The sequence below is a fragment of the Marmota monax genome, unplaced genomic scaffold (genome assembly GCF_021218885.2).
Source record: "Marmota monax isolate L192 unplaced genomic scaffold, Marmota_monax_Labrador192_F-V1.1 WCK01_AAM20220418_F8-fsc00442, whole genome shotgun sequence".
Classification (NCBI taxonomy): Eukaryota; Metazoa; Chordata; class Mammalia; order Rodentia; family Sciuridae; genus Marmota; species Marmota monax.
Window position 1 is genome coordinate 374,667 of NW_026692662.1, and position 15,470 is coordinate 390,136.

A 15,470-nucleotide genomic window follows, 5' to 3' on the forward strand; every position below is an offset into this window, starting at 1 on the left:
CTCTAGCTGTCAGAGAAATGCAAATCAAAACCACCCTAAGATATCATCTCACTCCAGTAAGATTGGCAGCCATTAGGAAGTCAAACAACAACAAGTGCTGGCGAGGATGTGGGGAAAAGGGTACACTTGTACATTGCTGGTGGGACTGCAGATTGGTGCAGCCAATTTGGAAAGCAGTATGGAGATTTCTTGGAAAGCTGGGAATGGAGCCACCATTTGACCCAGCTATTCCCCTTCTTGGTCTATTCCCTAAAGACCTAAAAAGAGCATGCTACAGGGACACTGCTACATCGATGTTCATAGCAGCACAGTTCACAATAGCAAGACTGTGGAACCAACCTAGATGCCCTTCAATAGACGAATGGATAAAAAAAATGTGGCATTTATACACAATGGAGTATTACTCTGCATTAAAAAATGACAAAATCATAGAATTTACAGAGAAATGGATGGCATTAGAGCAGATTATGCTAAGTGAAGCTAGCCAATCCCTAAAAAACAAATGCCAAATGTCTTCTTTGATATAAGGAAAGTAACTAAGAACAGAGTAGGGACGAAGAACAGGAGAAGAAGATTAACATTTAACAGGGATGAGAGGTGGGAGGGAAAGGGAGAGAGAAGGGAAATTGCACGGTAATGGAAGGAGACCCTCAGGGTTATACAGTGGAGGGGGTAGAGAGAGAGGAGGGGAGGGGAGGGGAGAGGTGGGGAGGGGGGAGGGTGGATGATGGGAAAGGCAGCGGAGCACAACAGACACTAGTATGGCAATTTGTAAATCAATGGATGTGTAACTGATGTGAATCTGCAATCTGTGTATGGGGTGAAGGTGGGAGTTCATAACCCACTTGAATCAAAGTGTGGAATATGATATGTCAAGAAATTTGTAATGTTTTGAACAACCCACAATAAAAAATTAAAAAAAAAAAAAAGTTTGAATAGAATCCATGCATAGATCAGCACATTTTGAAGTAACTAAATGAAGTTTTTCCTCAGTTTTACATTGTTCTTTCCTAATGAATTATCAGTCGAATCTACCAAATTCCAAGCCTTTGATTGATTATTTGAATTTAAAAATTCATCCTGTTGCAGCATTGGAAGGCCGTGTTTTTCAACACCCAAACTTGTGTTAGGTGCTGTGCTTATTTCTGAAACACAAACTGATCTTCTCCATCAGTGTCTCCTTTTTCATCAAAACTTTTAACCAAAGACACTTCTTTTACAGAATTCAGTTCATTGACTCTGTTAATTTTGTTGTTTTCCTGAATGGCTAGTGCATCTCTCTCATTTAAAGCTGCACATCTTATTTCTTCTAGTTGTAGCCTTTTGAGAAAATGTGGCAAAATCTGCAAATTCCTCAGCAGGACTAGGTGTAATGTCTAAATTATACTCAGTGCTATGAGTGCTCAGAGGCTTTTGTCCCTTTGAATCAGCTACATTGTCCAGGTCATCTGTTCCCTGAGGATTCACAGTTTCCAACCCTGCAAACCCATTTGTTAGAATCTCCAGACAAGGAGGCTTTTCCCCATTGCAGCTCTCTAACTGCTAGTTTTGATGAACAATGTTCATATCAGTTCTAAAATCTCCTGGAGTGAAACTTTCAGGTGTTCCAACATTCTGTCTCTGCTCTATTACTTTGTTTAAATCTCCTGGACTTTCCATGTCATCAGTAGAAGTATCTAAAGTTTTAGATGAAATAATTTCTTTGCTAATGGTACAAAGTAAAACATCAGACTGACCTTTCATGGGAGTACAAAGTTCAGCAGTGATGTCCTTATCATTACCATGTTTAATGGACTTAAAGCTTGTAGGGCTATCTAATTTTCTGAGAAATCATGAATTGGCATAAAATGGTTTGAAGATACAAACTCTTCCTTAGGACGAGTATAATCTGGTGTATCAAAATCGACAAACCGTATGCCAGAAGGGCTGACTTCTGAAAATCCACCAAATTCCCCAAATTCATCATCATCATCCTCTGCTCCATTGCCTAGTGGTGGGGGGGGTGTACATTAGAATAATGTCTGGCTCCATTGTTCAGTTGCTTTCTAAGGATTAATTTATACCTGACTGGTCCGGGGCGGCCGCAATGGGCATGGCTCAGGGGCCCCGGGGAGGAACTGGCTCCCCTGGAAGGACTGGCTATTCAGAGCTGTTGAGAGCAGAAGGCAGGCTGCTCCCAGCCCCATCAGCGCAGCCGCGCCATGGACGCCCACGGGGAGTTTCAGCGCTGCCGTGGGACCCCCGTCCCACTACCTTCCACCCTCTACCACAGCTGCCGCTGCTGCCCCCTCCTCCTCCACGGAGACCCCCGCCCACTCCACACACCCTCCCTTCATGCTATTTTAAAACTAAAATTGTATTCTTTCATTCTTGTCCATGTCCTCCTCCCTAATCACAGGAGAAGCCAGGTAAACATTTTCCCATCCTAGACTGTGTTCTGTCCTTAGGTCACCCACCACAGGCAAGAAGGAAGCCAGACCCGGGACTGGCACCGGTGGGTCTGAGGAACAGCACTCTCAAGGCTACGGATGAGTGGATGAGTGTTGACTCCTGACAGGGCACAGCTGCATGCAGCCTAGTTGTCTCCTCTTCAAAAGCCTAGTTTGTTCCCCCTGGCAGAATCTCAACCCCCGGAACAGGAGTCCTCTGTGTGTGTGCTCCTTTCCTGGCAAAGCAATAAAACCTCTTTTTCCTTTTTCTCAGAACCTTGTCCTCATCACTGGATTGGAATTAGGGACCTACTTTTCAATATCAACCTCTTGAAAATTTCCCCAGCAGAAAGAGGCCAAGCAGGTTCCAGAGGAACTTCTCTTGAGGTTATTCAACTCATACCAGGGCTTTAGTGCATATCATGGTGTCCACCCATGATGGTCCTCTCTGAGACTAAAAATGTCTTCCTAAAGGGATGAAGTTTTATTAGTCAAAAAGTGTCAGCTAAGACCCATTATGGATCCTTCCCTTAGGTACCAAATGACACAAGGTCACAAATCCCTTCTGGGGACAGTAGCATTCAGTGCCTGAAGTGTACAGAGTCAGGCAACCCCAGTCCTCTCACCCCACCAGGAGCAAGCCTAGTCCAGAGCTCACCATAGAAGAGGTTCAGTTTGTTACCAATGCATCAAACTGAGCTGGTTAAGTCACCAACATGAGGATTGTCATGCCACCAAGGGTGAACTATGAGGACAGAAATGTGAAGTTATTAGGGGATCTGACATTCCAGTAGAGAGAGGGATGGCTTCTCATCCACCATTGCAGCTAGGAGCGCTTGGTCTCCAGGATCAAGTGTTAAGTGCCTTGAATGGTCATGTCTACCAGACATCCAGCACTGGAGGTCAACACCAAGGCAACCAACGTTTCTGCTCTGGCCTTAACAAACAAGCCCAGGGCTGAGGCGTGTCAGAGGTAGATTCAGGAGACAGCTGATCTTGTGGGGGAAGACCTTGACAGCAAAGCAAAGCAAGATGGCTGGGAATCAAGCACTCAAAGCCCATAGACATCACAGCTCTTTTATTACACCATTAGCTGGTGAAGGTGAAAATACATATTTCTTTTTTCTTTCTGATTTCACACCCTCTTGCTCTGTCTCCAGCTGAGCAGTTACAACTCCCAGGCACGCCCTTCCCTTGGGTCCTGTCTTATCTTGGAATCTACCTGGAGTTTCTTCATGGTCACTAGATTATCTTCTATTGACAGAGGAGCCTTTAGAGACACAGTGAGAAACTCGTTAGCTGCAGGGAGGACACACTGTCCACACCTCGCCCTGCTCCTCCCCTGGTTTCTCAGAACTCACCTGGGCTCTGTGTGGTCAGAGATTCAGCAGTCAAGGCTCAAGGAGGATGGGTCACACTTGCTACATGCCTAGGATCATTGCAGCCCTCAGAGCCAGTTCTGTGCGCTGGAGCTGCAGCTGTAATGGACACACTGTGTTAATGACTCCAAGGAAGGGACCCAGGCCAGGCCCAGACCTCTGCCCATCAAGCTGGCTGTGCTTGGTAGATGGCACTAAAGGGAACCTAGAGTACACCTGGTGTGATTAGGGACTGCGTGCTCAACTGTGTTTACTAAGTTGATTCAAATATGAAGAGACATATTGGGCTATTGTCACCAGAGAGGAGAATGTAATCCAAGAAAGAAAAACTTCAGGAACATGTAACCTTCCTTCCCCAGGTTTTTCCTTATGGGAAATTATTAATGACCTAGTGCAAGTCATATAATAGGTAGATATTTAATGAGAACCTTGATAATTTCCTAGCATACCCAAGACCCTGAAGACACTAAAAATGTAAGGCCAACATCAAGGTCCTAGAGTAATTCTCAGCAGGGGGCACATTTCTACACAGAAGAGCTGTGCTCAGCCACCCCAGTGCTACACAGGGTCAGAGAGCAGGAGAAGGAGGATGGGTCACATTGCTTTGTTCAGGAGTCCCCTCACCACCCCTGACCCTGGATCAGGCTCCTGGATTAGTTGAGCAGCATCCTTTTCACACCCAAACTGGACCAGATATTAACAGATTGTGTCATCAGTGCAAGATGGGCTGCTCAGGGCTGAGCTCTGGATGACGAGGAATGATGAGGACATAGTATCTGCCTATGCAGTGATCACCATGGCCAGAGTTCCTCTATCCAGCAGAGGGAGGACTCAGAGTCTGGACCCAAGAAATTCAAGATGATTCATAGAAACCTTCAAACTGATGACCTCTGTGACAAGAGCAGCACCAGAACCAGCTTCACCCTGGGGTCTGCCCTGCCTTGCTGAGCTCACCCAGCACTGGGTCCCTGCCTTCCCCACCTGCATGAAAACTAGAATGTGCTGGGGCTGCCCTGGGTGAGCCCAGGAGGAAAAGGACTAGGTCTCTGTCTCTATCCCACCCTGTGATAAATCTCTTCTTGCCCTTTGGCCAGAGAATTACTCACCTGACCTGTATTCCCTGCCTCTGCCAATGGCCCTGAGGGGAGGAGCAGGAAGCAAGCTCCAGCTTCCAGGCTTCAAGGGAGACTTGCACAAGTGCTCACAGCAGACACAGTCTGCCTCCCTGCCTCCCTGTGCCTAGGGAGGGACCCAGTGTCCAGGCACCAACAGCCTGGGCTGGGGCAGGCCATGCTGTGCTCATCTCCTCCTCTTAGCACAGGGAACCCCCCCACCTCCCAGGCCAGGTGTCCTGCTGTCTTCCTGCTGCCCCTAGAAATCCTCCCTCTGCAGCCCAAGGCCAGGGACTGCCTGCAGGTGCCCCCATTTACATGTCAATACCACACAGCAGCCCCCCCCTCAGTGCCCCTAGGATCCAGAGGAAAAGGACTTCCAGGGCAGTGTGGCCATGAGAAGGGAGCTGCAGATCTGGGCCAACAGGAGGCATTTCCCAGCCCAGTGGTCTCAGCTTGTGCTGACCCCTGCAGACCATCAGGTGCTAATTACTATAATGTACTCCCCAGGAATTGGCAATGCAAAGGGAAAACCAAACCTGAGTCCACTTATATTTACATTTATCTAAAACACAGTCTTTTGTTCAGTCCTACAGAAGAGCCCAGGATGTGCTTCCCCAGGGAGGCTGGACAGGGACACTGGGGACTGTCCTATCACAGGCTGAGGTCACCCTCCCTCCTACACAGAGCCTGCCTTTCCTTTCCTCCTCCCAGGCAGGAGGCCATGTCCCACCCTGACCCTCAGCCCCTGAAGGAGGCCTCTCTCCTCTGCTGGCCACAGTGTTTCTGGCACCACACAGACACCACGGTGGGTGCCAGACATGGGAGAAAGATTGGCCACATGTGGTGACATGAAGTGAAGAGTCACAGCTCAGGTGGGGAAGCCTGGAGTGAGCCTCCCAAGGCCTCCTCAGGCTCCTCCTCTCTCAGATCCCCACCAGGGCTGGGTGGCATGTGCTGCCCTGGGTCTAGCTGCAGAAGGAAGGAGCCCTGCCCAGCTCTCCAGGTGTTCAAGACCAGGTCAGGGCATTCTGATCCCTCCTGCAAAACCACATTCAGGGAAAGAGGGAAGAGACAAGTGTGAAGCCCCAGGGGACCCCACCACTGGATGCCACATCATATGGAAGGGCAAGGACGCTGAGATCCTGCAGACTCAGTCTTGGTCCATGCCCCACATGGCTGGGGGTAGCCACAGGGGTGAACATCCTAATGGGTGCTGAGCCCACAGCAGAGGTTAAAGTACCCTCAGGAAGATGGTTGTGTCAGAGTGTGTGGGAATTGGAGGTGAAGACCTGCCTGCAGCACAGTTCCTCACCCAGGTCCTGTGAGCAGGGTCTTCCAGCTCCCCTGGCCTTTGCTGTACCCTCTGAAGTAAAGCCTGATGTGGTGGCATACAGTGAACTCATGATTTGAGTGTGAACTGTGTGTATTGAAGTATGAAAGTAATCTGAAGTATGAAGTTAATTTGAAGTTTACACACTCACTACACACCCACATTGTAATCAGGAAATCAGGATGTGGGATTTGCTTGTTTTACTTCAGGAGTAGAGTCTACCAATTTTGCTGTTAAAGGAGATCTGAGCCTAGAGCACGTGCTGCTCAGGAGACACCACACAGATCCATCAGTGGAAATGGCAGGCAAACCCACATGCCTGAGGACTAATGGTCTGTTCAAAGGGGCCCAAGGTTCCTCACCCACAAGGTGGGTTTTGTCCCCACATCTCAAGCCCTCCCCAGCAACAGCTGGCAGGAGGGAGGCTCCCAGGCCAGAGCCAGCAGGAAAGCCCACCTTTCTCCTCACCTAGGGCTTCCCTCAGTGAGGATTGTTCCAGATCCTTCTTGTTTACAGTTGATCCTGAGACCAAGGCAGTTACAGGAAACAATGAGACTCAGGGGAGGCTGGGCAAGGTGGGCCTAGGCCTGAGTTCTCCTGTCCAGTGAAAGGCCCCGAGGCAGGTGCAGTGCCCCCAAAGAAAGACAGTGATGTCACCAATTCTCATGTGTCTTGATGGAAAATTACAAGCCTCTTGATCCAGGAGGAAGATGGGGGCTGAGGACACGTCCCTCCCACAAAGCTGACAGGCTGGTGCTGCCATTGGCATGCCCCCTTGGCCCAGTGTCACATGGTGAGAGAGGCAGTCCACCCCACCAAGGAAACCTCCATGTCATCTGTCATGTGTGACGTCAGATTTCCATATGAGTTCATTTGAAAATAAGATAAACCAAGAAAAAATTTCCCATCTTACCTTGGTATTAGAGGGGCCTCTTCCTGCAGCAGGGCCCAGGAGGCCAGGAGGACACAGAGTACCTGGCAGCAAGCACATTGGTGGGGCTGCTCATGAACTCCTCAGGGAGTTGGCTCCATGTGGATAAAGGACCAGAGTGGATGGAGGAGTTTGCTTCACCAGCCTGGAACGAGCTGCTGCTGGGCCACTGTCCTGGGCAGAAGAAGCCTGGAGAGGGAAGGGAGGACAGGAATAGGGCTCAGGTCCTCAGCTGTGCAGCTGAAGGACACTCGGGTCAGCCTGAAATGTTGAGTCCACAGATGGCCCTGGCCTGTGAGCAGTGCTTTCCTGGACGCTCATGTCTCCCATTCCTCCTGGTGGCCCATACAAAGTTCCTAGTCCAGGGTGGAATTGCTGCTGAGACTGAGAGTTTAAATTCGGATGCCAGTGTTTACTGGTGCCCCATAGAGCCTCCTGAGTCAGAGTGGGGTTTCAGGGAGGTTGTGGAGAGGGCCCTTAGCACACCTGCAGATAGGGTGAGTGGGAACCGTGTTCCTGTAGATGAGTCAGTGCAGAACCAGAAGAAGAGCAGAGGGCCTGAGCCCCTGGGTGCTGGTGCAGAGGGCCTGGGCTTAGAGCAGCCTGGAGCCACATGGATGGTACATGTCATGCAATCCTGTGTCCTGGGTCCTCTGCTCTGTCATTTGAACACTGAAATGTGCCTCCTTATTTGTATCATGAGGCTGAATGTAACCAGATGCAGGTAAAGCTTTAGCATAAAATGGCTGGCTCAGCATAAACATGCATGGCCTTTCAATTTTAAATATCTGGGAGAGAAAGCCACACACTGGCTAGTGGCTGCCTCCAGGGAGGGAGTTGGTGATTAAAGGCAGGGGAGGGGGAAGGGCTCCTCTCCTCCACTGTTGGGTGTGGTGATCTGCAGCTTCTGGGAGCTTTTGCATCATGGCTTATGATCTCCAGGTCAACCTGTGACATGGTCTGAGTAGAAATGCTGACACCTGCTTTACAGTTAAGGACAGTGATATTTAGAGGAAAGAAGTGACATGGTACAGTAACAACATTAATAAGCAATGGATCTGAGACAGTTAAGTTTTTGCTTCTCTGGCGTGAGAGACCCCCAAACCCAAGACTCCTTTTGTCTTGCCATCAGCTCCCCCTACTCGTTCAAACATTGTGACCAAAGATTTCTGCAGGGACAACAGCTGACACCTTAGAATAGGTGGCTGAGCCATGAGGGCTCAGGTCCTTGAATAGCCTCTATCTCTGTTTTCAGTCCCTGACCCCAAATGGGATGCATACATCAATGGAAGCTCCTCTGGAGGACCAGTTCACAGTGCCAGCTGCCTCATGGTGGATCTTCTTGGTGATGAAGACAGCACTCAGGGATCAGTGTCCACTAAGCTCCAAATGAATCAGAACACAGGACATTCCAAACCAACTGTCACTGACAGGAGTCACTTCCTTTCAACTGACAAGGCTGGGCAAGCAGTTCCTGGTGACTCCTCTATAAGTGTCACTGGGCTGGTGTTTCTGTAGCTACTGAAGTAGGTCTGTGGTCCTCACTGTGTCACTTAACCTGGATTGAGAGCTGTCTGTGCAGCCTAGACCAAGTCCTGCTGTTGACAGTCACGGGCTGTGGCTGCTCTGAGTGTGCCCTGATCACTTCTTCCTCACCATGGGTGTATCTGCACACTGTCATCCCTCCTGAGACCCCTCAGTGGCAGGAGACATAGCCCAATCTTCTCCTGGAGGGACCTTTCAGCAGCCTTAGCCTGAGACCTCACCCCAGGACAGGTTCTGGGGACCACCCTGTTCTTCCCTTCCTTTTGTCTCCAAAGGTCCACTTAACTGGGAAGCACTGTTCCTTCTCTCTAATGGAAGCATCCTGCTCTCAAATAGTGGTGATCTTGTCCTTACAATTCTGTGAAGTTCCCATGATAAAAACATAGTTTTTAAATTTTAGTCTGTGTTTCATGATCATGCCTGTTTGGAACTGGACTTTGGCCGCATCCTTTAGAAGAGTTTAGGTTTCAGTTGCCATTTCTTCATCATGTTTGGTACCAGGAATCTCCTGACCCAGTGGAGCAGCGCAATTGTGTGTCCTCTGTATCAAATCCCTGGAGCATCTACATGCCAGAGAAACATACTTTACATTTACAATATTTGGTGGAAGATGAGTGAGGGGTTGGATATCAACATGATTACACTCTTGCAATTATTTGTGTTATTTTCTGGTTCATTACACATGACTTAGGATACATATTTTAATGAGAGTTTGCTGTCTTTTGAAAATTTTTAAAAATTTCTTTCTTACATGACAATAGTGGAATGCATTACATTCATAATTATCCATTCACAGCACAATTTTTTGTAACTCGTATATAAAGTATGTTCACGCCAAATTATGCCATTATACATGAGCTCTCTTTTTTTTGCATTACAATTCTTAATACACCTTTATACCACAATTTATCATATCTCTGTTTGTATATAAAGTATGTTGACATCAAATTCATATCTTCATACATGTATTTTATATAATGATGAGGGTCTCCTTCAACCATCCATGCTATTCCCCTTCTCCCTCCCTTTCTCTCCCACCCCTATTCCCTATCTAGAGAATTTGCTGTCATATAAAATATGTATATTTCTATAAAAGTATAAGTGGACACAGACCAGAGGGATAATAGTAGATTACTTAATTTAGTTTTAAAACACTATGAATTTCCTTAATGAGAAAAGAGTTATTTGATTTTATTAATATATTAAAACATTATAATTTGTTCATTTTTTAAAAAAGTTATGACTTTATATAAATCCATATAAAATCATCATTCAGAATGGCAAAACAAAATAGAACAATAAAGACAAAGACATGTAAAACATATTAATATGATAATAAGACATTTATTTCTACCTAATATTTAAATAGGATGCACAAATTATGTCAGTGACTGATATTAAACTATAATTTTTGCACTACTCTGTGAACACCTTGGGGACCCTGGGACATGTCGTCGACATGAGGCTTGGTGGCTATGAATGACATCTCCATGGTGCAGCTTAACACTGCCTGCAGTTCTGGAGTTGAGCCTGGGTGGCTTCATTCATGTTAAGCAGGATCATTGATTTCCATGGGGTTCCTGAAACAGAATCCAGCAGGGATCTCTGGAGTTCACCAATCCTATCTGTTCATATTTTTCTTCAATCTCTAAAAGGCTTGAATCCAGTTGAAGATGTAAGGAAAAGATAAAGCCACTGTTTTGTGGCTGGGAGGGTTGGTGGGTGGGCCAAGCTGGGAGAGATGCTCCTTCTACCTAGGGGTCTCTGCCAACTGCAGAGAGCAACCGCAGTGCAAGGTGACCTTCCTGAGGGGCTCTCAGTGAAAGAGTGGGCTCAAAGTTCCAATTGAATGTGCACACACAGGACATTTCTCTAAGAGAACGATCAACATATAGCATTGGAGCAACTCTATCGATAAAAGTAAAACAATAAAATTATTCTATGCTTAATAAATTCCCTCAGTGACTTAGATAAGACTTCATGCAAATTCCCTATCGATGAGAGCCACCAGCCAGGAGAGGGTAGCTTGGTGCTCCTCACTGTCTCCATGGGGCTTATGGGCATGTCCATCAGCTTCTGGCTCAGGTGAGCTGGAGGCCTTGCCTTTGTGATGGAAGGTGGGCTCCCTGAGAGGCTTTGGATCCCTCAGTGTAGTGGCACCTTTGTCCACAGAAAAGTCTTAACTGGGCTTCTCCAGAAATCTACACCATGGCTGATTTTAGGACTATCTGCAAAAGAGTCTCTACAAAAGGGTTCAATGTATATAAACTTCCTATTTTCATGTTGCCCAATCTTGCTTGGCCACTGGCCAGAAAGAAATCAGCACTCCAGGTGCTGGACACCTCCTTACTAGTTTTTCACAAACGTATCCAGTATAGTGGTTTGTAGAAATGTGCAAACAAAGCCTCTGGCCTTGAGCTGGGCTTCACAGAGATGTCTACATTTTTAAGATAAGAGAAGTTACCAGCAGTCTGATTTTACCTGCCGGAGTTCCCTCATCTTCAGCCTGTAGCATCTTAATCGTAATCCTTGGGATGGAGCAGGTGCACTTACCTGGTCCAAATAGACCAAGTGAGTGAAAATGGAGTTTCCAAAATGGCTCTTCTGATTTTAAAATCAAAGCAGAGTAAATGGTCTTCCTTTCAGAATAAATCTCAGTCTATTTCTGGTTCTTACATCTTCTTCTGTATTTGTAAGGCCCACAGGTAGGTAAGATCCAGGTGTGGAAACACTTGGTAACTGCTTGTCTTCTTGCTGGATTTGACCCATTCCTCCTGTGTTCAACCTTGGACTATTCTCCTACACCAAGTTTTAGTACATTGACTTTAACTCTGATGTTTAAATGCTTCTCAATATCTTCCTAAACCATCAGTGTGGTCCCTGGCCTTGCAGTGTCAGTGTCACAAATTAGAGTCCTCATTTTTAGGACCAGCCTGGACCTGCTGAAACAGAAGTTGGCATAGGGCTCAGCTCTCTGCACTTTTAACAGCTGAACCTGTGGCACCCCCAAGTTGGAGACCCTATGCTCTATGGGGTCTTCATAGAAGACATGCTAGGCAGTATGGTATGGTGATTCTGCCTGGGTTCTCTGGAACTACCAAAGCACAGCTGCCCCTTGGAGATGTTGCTGGAAGTGTGCACACAGGCATGTTAAGCTGGGCAGGTGGCTAGTCCTCACCCACGCTTTCCCCTGATCTGCTGCTAACATGGATGGCCTGAGTTCCTTGGAACTTTCCGAGCTCTCCCACTTCCCACACCATTTCATGCTGGACAATGTATTCTAGAGAGCTAATGGGGGGATGAGGTTCTGTGAGTTAAAACTAAGCCAACTCACCGTGCTTTGTCTTGAGTAGACCTAAGAAAAGGAAAGAAAGATGGATTGATTGGTAAGACTCACTGGGGCCTGGGGGAGCTACCTTTCAGCTCACAAGAGCTCTGCAGATCCAGTTAGATGTCAGGTCCCCAGAGGGTTTCATTCTGTAGTTGAAAGAGCCCAGAAATGTCCACATTCCTGTCTTCTCCAACTACAGAGAGCAGGGTGCAGGGGAAAAAAAAGAAGGCAAATGAAAAAAAGCAATGCTTTAATCCAAGAGTGGAGTTCAGGGCTTTATCCTCCAAGCCCGATGTTGCGAGGAAAGTAGCTTTGCCTGCTCTGGTGCCAACTCTTTGGTGCTTTAACCATTGTGAAGTGAGTGGCCCAGTGGCAACAGCTCTATTCCACACCTCTGCTTCCCAGGCTCTGCTTCACACCAAATGGAACCTAAGCATTAGGCAGAGGCTCCCGTGCCTCCCCCCCAACTCCAGCTGTTCCCTAATCCACTTCCTCCCCCTGGGAATCGACATCTGACAATGTTGCATATTAATGAGTTACACACAGTCTATTTATGTTTGGCTCATTTTCTATGTAGTATTTTGAAAGTTTATCTCTATTAGAGAATATAACAGAACTTGTTTTTTGTGTCTGAATACTATGCCATATTTGTTCATCCATTCATATGACAGTGGATGCCTGGGATGCTGATGCCTGTGGCTCTTGTGAGTAATGTCACAATGGACGCTCAAGGGCAAGTGACCCCTGTTGTTGACTCTGTGGGCACACACACTGAGGCGGGTGCTTGGTCCTGGATAATTCTGTGCACAGCTTTTTGAGGAAATGCCAGGCTACTTTTCACCAAGATTGCAGCATTTTCAAATCCCATTAGCAATGTGCAGGAGACAGAAGGAGGAGGAGGAGCCAGGCCTGATTCCTCTTTAGCAACCTTCTCAAGGGAACTAGCAATGAGTGGCGTGAGAACCACCTCACACCCTCAGTGACCTAAGGTCCTCCCATTAGCCCAGCTAAGAAGTCTGACCGCCTTTCTGTTGTACAACCCTGGGGACCAAGCAGAACACAATGGGCCCTGGTGGTAACCAGACCAGGTTCCAACCACTGCAGCATCCCTGGACTGGACCTCACACCAGCCACCAGGAAATTTAGAAAGTGGGAAACATTACTTCCCCCATGGGAAATAGAGTCACACCTGTGTTGCCTGTGCCCTTGACTTCTCCAGACACCTTGACACATGGACGCTTCTCAATTAATGCATGCTAATGGATAAACGCCCACATTTCAGCATGAATATAGATGTTCCTTGATGAATCAGTCATTTTTTACTTGAAGGTCTCACTGTGTTGCCAGGTTGGTTGAGCCATCCTCCCTCCTTAGCCTGCCAAGCTGGGACTACAGATGTGTACCACCACATATTCTTTTTTATTTTCTAAGTTTTATTTCTGATTGTTTTCAATAGGTAATGCATGATAGATAGACAAACAGACAGATACATGCATCCATAAGAGGTTCTAGTTTCTGAATGCAGCTATTTAAGTGATGGATCTGAAAACAATCCCACAAACACACACGTACCTTTCATGACGAGGTGGCTGCCTCGACCAGAAAACCTGTCATCTGAGAAAGACGCAGGCCAGAAGGTGAAGGTGAATTCTGTTTCCTGTTCATGTTATTCTTTCTCAGTTTTAATTCTGAAGACTGCCCCTCATCCACTCCTGACTTTCTTGCAAACCTTCCACAGTAGTCCTTCGGTCTGTCCCCACTCACCTTTGTCTTTCCTGGCAAGCAGGAACACAGCACAGATGGCTGCAGCGAGGACCAGGACAGAGATGAGCATGGCCAGCACCACCATCCAGGTGCAGGAGCTGGGGAACAAGCCCTCTGCAAAACAGGACACTCTCTCAGGGTCCCTGGACCACGTGTCCTTCTGGGGACACTGCCAGGAAGGGCCCAGTTTCCCAGTCCAGGCCCCTCTCCTGGTAATCCCGAGGAATCAGGGACCCTGAAGAGACTCTGCTGCCCTGCGACTCCAGAGGTATGGAGACACAGAGGATTTATACTAAAAATTGTAAGAAATTTTAAACACAGTGAAGATACAAAACCAATTCATCAGCCACCTATGTACTAAGAACATTTCTTAAAATCATCACAAAATTCTACATATCTATGAGGTGCCATGTGAAGTTTTGATACACATATGCAGTGTTTAGTGTTCAAATTCATTTCTCTTCAAATAGTATTTCTTCTTGGTGAAAAACATACAAAAACCTTTCTGCTAGCTTTTTAAAACTGTGGTGTACTTCATCATTAATTATCGTCACTCTACTGGACAACAGAACACCCAGACCAATTCCTTCTTTCTGACTTCTTCCCCATTGACCACCTTTCCATTATTCTTTAACTAACATTAGCATCTCTGTGTTTGTGACTTGTAATTATTTTTCAATAAGTAATATCTTCAAAAGCACCGCGTTTCTCCTTCTGTCCACTTCTCCCCCCTACTAGGTCATTCCTAAGGGACTTTGTCACGAGGCCTCTCTATGCAATTAACTTTTATATATAAGTATTTGTGATCCTAGTAACAGTGCAGAGGAGTCCTGGGAGCTTCTCTAGGATCAGGGAGGGGTTGTGATGTTTTGGCAAATAGGTTTCCTGTTCAAGGCTCTAGAAACAGAATTCTACTTCCCCTCAGGGCCTCTTCTGGAATGGCCATGGCCAGCAGTTCAAAGTGACTATTGGGCAAATATTTTAACAATGGGTTGGTTCAAGAGAAGCATCAAGGCCACTCATTGAAGGACTATATTTAACTATAAAGCCCTGTATACTTGGAATTCTGTAAGAGAGTATATCACTAACTACACACCAAATGTAATAAATATGTGAGTTGATAAATGCTAATTAGCTTGATTAGGGCAATCACTTCACAATGCATGTGCATATTGATGTCACCTGTCATACCTTACATAGGGGACCTTTACTGCCAACACCTTGTATTTAATAAGATTGGTTCAAAAAAGGCCTTAGGACAATATTGTTGATGGATTACCTTGATCTAAATCTTAGCAAAAGGCTTATAAATGAATCAATTGTGAAACTATTACTCATAAATTGTTTCCAACATATAAATATGAAGAACTATATTCTTTTTCTGTTTTATCTTCCACATTTTCATTTTCAAAAAGTCTATAGTACTATAATTTTTGCTGCTCTAATCCCAGCTCATTATTTCCTGTTAAATGTTTATTCCTTTCTTCACTGTATAGTTCTGAGCAGGAGGCTCTATCCCTTTGCTCTCCTCTGAATTTATGTTATTAAAATTAATACTTTTTTAAAAAGTAATTTACTCCTCTGACATTAGTGCTTGTCTTCTTCATGATTCCAACTTTTCAAACAAATGTGACTTCCCAGACTAA

At 46.3% G+C, this 15,470-nt stretch overlaps 1 pseudogene; it reads right to left on the minus strand.

Annotated features, from left to right (window-relative positions):
- Positions 1-913: 913 nt before the first annotated feature.
- Positions 914-2,031, minus strand: LOC124093910 (aftiphilin-like; annotated as a pseudogene).
- Between the last annotated feature and the right edge of the window lie 13,439 nt (positions 2,032-15,470).